Here is a 5,898-nt window from a genome sequence, read left to right on the forward strand (position 1 = left end):
TGGTGTGGAGTGCATATTCTTGCACCATTTCTTAGTTGCCCTTTAGAAAGACGGAGAGCATGCTCCTCAGTAATGACCACCTGCGGCTGCCCTGCTAGGGTTACATTTAGTCAGGAGCAGTCCGGCCGCGGCCTCAAGCTGGCCATTTCCCATCACCACTTGACCTGAGTTTCTATCGTGTTACTGATGTGTTTGGCTGACTCGGACAGCAGCTTACTGCTGGAGGCGAGTGTCCAGGGCTCAAGGTTGCTGGATTCTCTCAAGTAGACCAAGAGTGTGAACGGGGATGGAGATGAAGAGAGGGGAACCTAATTATTTTGCAGATGGGGTGGGGCTCCAGGCCAGCGTGCTGCTACGTGCTTCCACGCCTTGCCAGAGCAGGGCGAGCCGAGTTGGGACGGTTGCTGACGTGTGTAGCACTCTCAACCACCCTCCGAAGGAGGACTGGCAGGGTCTGGACCCACCCTGCCACTGCCCATGACCTTAGCATTTCTGGTGACGCTGACCAAAGTGGGGCTACCTCCACGCTGCCACTGTTGGTACCAAGGAGTTGGGTTCCCAGCTGGCACCCAGACTGTTTTGTCATGACAGCATTGCTCATCTACCCTGTGTGTCCCTGGCTCTGCACTCTCGGCCATGGCACTGTGGTGATGGTCCCCTAAAGTGCTCTCAGCCTGAAGTCTTTCACCCTGGGCGGCTGATGCAGTCTGCTCTGCCCAGAGGCATGCAGGCGGTCGCTTTATATCCCTGTGGGTTATAAAGAGGAGAACCTCAAGCAGCTGTTTCCTGGCTTCGTCTGGGTGTCACTGAGGCAGTAACAGCTTCCCACTTGCTGCGTCAGGCGTTAGGAGCCAAGCAGTCTGACTGCCTGTTTTGAGCAACGCCATCAAGGTGAAGACATGAGGACAAGGCCTGCATTGGCAGCTATCGGTGTTAGGGCTGACACCGGGCAAGCCCCAGCTGAGACACACGTCGGCTCCGACTCCCTCCTTCAGGTACCATGAAAACACCAGGGTGTGTCAGAGCCTTCCAGAACACTAGCATGCTTTCAGCACAGCAGCTTTCTCCACGAAGAGAGTTTTATTCTTCCTACTTCACAGCTATGCGGGTAGCTACGACTTACACAAGCTACAGGTAGTGTTGGTAACTAACCCAGCATCGCCCCACAATTATGGCACAGTCGTTGCTGCAGTGAGAGCGCTGAGCACGTCGAGAATGACAACTGAAACAGCTCTTCGTGATTCCCAGCTGGCTTTCAAGAAGACACGGTGAATTTTTATGTGACACAATCTGTTTCGTGGCAAACTCAATGGACGCTCACTCACTTGGGGTTCTAGGTAAAGCTGGAAGCAGAACAGCCATGGATGAAAACGCTGCCAAGCAAGGCTGCTTCCATCTAAGTGTCCTGTGGTCCCAGCATGCCTGTCGCAGCAGAAGGAGGAAATGGTGTGTGTCCGGGGGGGGAGGCTACCTGAGTGGCTAGAACATTCCCTGAGAAACAGAAGCGTGTTCACCGTGCGTGTGAAAGCAGAGCTGTTGGTGGCAGTCACACAATGCTCTGCAGAGGGGGAGGAGAGCAGGACTCACAGCTATGGAGGGCTCCTGATGGCCTCCTCAGTGAGCATCAGGAATGCCGCAGTGGCCATCCCCATCAGCGGGTTCTGACAGTCGGGGTTTTCACCCCACACCCAGCTGGTCCTGATATCTTGTATACAGCACACCAAAAAATAATAATAATTTCTGCTTTGGAGACTGTAAGTACCTAGTAGAGTGCGAAGACAGTTTGTGCCTGTGTCTGCAGGATGTTACCTGATTTTGGCGAGCACCTGCGTGCCCAAAGACAAGGGTCTGGCTGTCTAAACGGTTTGCCTGTGGTCGGCAACAGCTGTCATTTCTCCTTAGCATCTTGCTGAGCTACATGCTAAAGGTGAAGTCTCTGGGGGAAGCAGCCACAAAGAAGTGACTGCAGACGGGGCAGGTTACAGCCAATGCCCATCAATGACCTCTGTTCTCAGGGGTCGTTATCGCTCCCCTGGGTCCAAGACCAGACCCCCAACCTGTCTTCAAGGACTGGGGCCAGCCCCAGTGGGGCAACCTCTGGAGAATGGGTAGCAGCTACAGCTACTGTGCACAGCGCACAAGAGAAGGATGACTCAGACCAGCTGTGGAAGACGGCGGGAAGGAACAGACTTGAAACAGTCTTCAACCGTGTGTTAAGAAAATCCAAATCCAAATGTGAAGTTAAAAATCGCATATTCCCAAACCCTGTCTCGTAAAAACCAAAAAAATAAAATAAAATAAAGAAAAAAGAAAATCGCACATTCCCACTCACACCACAAGGACATCTGCTCAGCCATGTTCACAGCAGCATTATTCGTAATAGCCAGAACCTGTAAACAACCCAGATGCCCCTCAGTCGAAGAATGGATAAGGAAAATGTGGTACATTTACACAATGGAGTACTACTCAGCAGTAAAAAACAATGACATGTTGAAATTTGCAGACAAATGGATGGAATTAGAAAAAAAAAATCCTGAATGAGGTAACAGAGACCCAGAAAGACACATGTAATGTGTACTCACTCATAAGTAGATATTAGGCATGAAGAAAAGGACAACCAGCCTACAGGCCACCACCCCAGAGAATCTAGGAAACAAAGAGGTCACTAAGAGAGACAGACATGGACCCACCTAGGAGGGGGGAAAAGACAAGATCTCCCGAGTAAAATGGGAGCACAGGGGGCAGGGGAGGGTGGAAGGGGAGAGGGGAGGAGACAAGGGGAATAGGGGAAAATGTATAGCTCAGTTTTTAAAAACGGCAACAAAAAACCCTCACATTCCTTTGTACCTTATGGCAAATACGTATACTTTAAATCCATGGCCATTCTGGAAAATTCTGTTATACCCCTGCTCCACGAATCTCAAAATTTTAGTAGGAATTGCCCAAACTGAGTTCTATAGTGCAATAAAATTAGAAATTACTACCCAAACTAAAAATAAATACAACTGCTTGTAAATTTCAGAACACTTTTCAAAGAGAAACCAAGCCTTCTTTGATGAAAGTGAATGTATGTAGGAAAGCTTTGTAGTGTGGCCAGTGCTGTAATTAGAGGGAAATTCATAGCTACACTGCTGTTGTTGCATCAGAAAGAATAAAAACTAGTGAGCTAGATACTAAAGTATCTAGAAAACAAATCTAAGTGAGAAAGAATCGACAAAATAAAAAAAAATAACAGAATCCCCAGTATTTCTGTTCATAGAAGTTCTTGAGTTAGATCTTTAAAAAGACTACTTCAACCCAGTGGTGGTTGCACACACCTTTAATCCCTGCAACTTGGGAGGCAGAGGGGTGATCTCTGTGAGTTCAAGGTCTACATACTAAGTCCTAGGACGGCCAGGGCTACACAGAGAAACCTGTCTCAGAAAAACAAACAAACCACAAGTTTGACTAGCATATCTTTAACAAAACACAAAGTAGGAGGGCAAACACGTAATTCTTCGGCACAACTGGAGATGAGGAACGCCTAATAAAATGCCACCGTGGACTCCAAGACAAGACAGGTCAGTGAGCAAAGTACTTGCTGCCAGGCCTGAAAATGGATGTTGGATGGCAGGACCACGTGGTGGAGGGGACGGCGACTATGGAAATCGTCCTCTGACCTGCACATGTGCTCTGTGGCTCGTTTGCAACCCCACACATGCACACAGATACAACAAATGTGATTTAAAATGTTTAGAAATTATAACATTACCTCCTTCCCTGATAATAAATGTATGAGATTCAATAAAATGCAAAGGGGCTCTAGAGAAGGTAGACTACCTTAATATAGCAATAGCCCACTGAAGAAACAGCAAACAAGTGTCAAGAGAAACCACACTAAAACATGTCAGAGAGTTTTACAGTGTCATTAGACCGTTTAAACCGTTACAAGTCACACAACATGATGGGGCATCTCCTGGTTAATTTGGTGAATCAAGCACGACCCCAATAACAAAACTGATCTTTTAAGATTAAGTTTAGCTATGACCAGAAGAGCCCCAAATTGAGGATGGTTGTCTTAGGGTTTCTATTGCTGTGACAAAACTCCACGACCAAATAACTTGGGGAGAAAAGGGATTATTCGGTTTACACTTCCACATCACTGTTCATCAATAAAGGAAGTCAGGACAGGAACTCACACACGGCAGGATCCGGGAGGCAGGAGCTGCTTACCATGGCTTGCTCAGCCTGCTGTCTTATAGAACTCAGGACCACCAGCCCAGGGATGGCCCCACCCACCATGGGCTGGGGGCTCCCACACTGATCACTAAGTGAGAAAATGCCTTACAGCTGGATCTCATCAAAGCATTTTCACAGCTGAGGCTGCTTCCTCTGATGTCTCTAAGTTTGCGTCAAGTTAACACACAAAACACCCAGTAACGATGGTTTATAAAGGGGCAGAGCAAAATATCAGGTTGGTTTTTAGCGCATTAAAATGCCAGTATACATGAACAACAGGTTTCTTTCAGGGTTTCAACATGAGGATGTTTGTTAATGCCATACTCCTAGATTTAAAAGGCAAAGGTGACATACTTGCTTTATTGAAAAAAAGAGAATTGTTTGTGCGTGATAGGAAAGTAGGTGCCCAAGCAGCTGCAGGGACGCCTGCCCTCCTGTCAGAGACGACAGACTTCAAGTCAAGCGAGGAGCAGGCAGGGGTCAGAGACGACAGACTTCAAGTCAAGCGGGGAGCAGGCAGGAGTCTCCTGCAGTCACACAGGGAACACCCATCAACAAGGTACAACCGTCACAAGCAAGCATTCACCTAGCTTCATAACGCTGGGGACCCAAGGGACACACAGGTCCCCAGAAGCAGCGCAACTTCTATCCCACCGTCATTAAGGGATGGGTAGAAGCCAGGTGGCAGTGAGCATGCTTTAATCCCAGCACTCGGGAGGCAGAGGCAGGCGGATCTCTGTGAGCTCGAGGCCAGCCTGGTCTTCAGAGCGAGTTCCAGGACAGCCTCCAAAGCTACAGGGAAACACTGTCTCAAAAAACCACAAAAATGGAAGGGTCAGGAATCAAGGGATGAAACATCAACTATGAAACTTGAGATCTAAAGCCCATCATAGGTCAGATGGATTAACTGACACCCGGGGAGTATTCCACACAACAGCTCTGGAAGACATTTGAACTCAAAAGAAAATAATATAAAAAATAACGATACAAAGGATAAAATAGTTTCTTGTATCTTGTAACGGAATAAAACTATAAGTCAACAGCAAGAGAAAAAAACATAAACTATACAAACATCAGCAAGTCTAAAGTTCCTAAAATAAAATTGAAATAAAGCACAACATACCAGAACTTTTAGGAGATAGCAAGTACCTAAATAAAAAAAGAAATCGGAAATCTCAAATACTTTAAACATGCATTGGAAGGTCTTAGGAGAACAAGAAAAAGTCAAGCCTAAGATTAGACAGGCAGGAACACTAAGACAATTCAGCGAGCTGAAACAAACTACAAAGAATCAATGAAAGAAAAGGTTGGTTCTTTGAAAGGTGAACTGTATTGACAAACTCAACAAAACTAACCAGAGGAAAGAAGACCATAACTGATCTTAGAGCTAGAAAAGGGGACATTCAGCAAATACTAATGAAATTCAAAGGATCATTAGGAAATGCTTTGAAAACCTATATTCCAACAAACTGGGAAATCCAGGAGGAATGGATAAACTTGTACATGCAGTTGGTCTAATAAAATATGGGGTTGTAAACAATTTGCATATTTATAATGAGCAATGAGATGGAAACAGTAATATTCAGCTAAAAAGAAAAACTGGGATCTAGATTTTGTCACCGTTGAATTCTATCAGGCCCTTAAAGAACTGATACCAATGCTCCTCATGTTATCCCATGA

The sequence above is a fragment of the Mesocricetus auratus genome, unplaced genomic scaffold, assembly GCF_017639785.1.
Source record: "Mesocricetus auratus isolate SY011 unplaced genomic scaffold, BCM_Maur_2.0 Super-Scaffold_100008, whole genome shotgun sequence".
Classification (NCBI taxonomy): domain Eukaryota; kingdom Metazoa; phylum Chordata; class Mammalia; order Rodentia; family Cricetidae; genus Mesocricetus; species Mesocricetus auratus.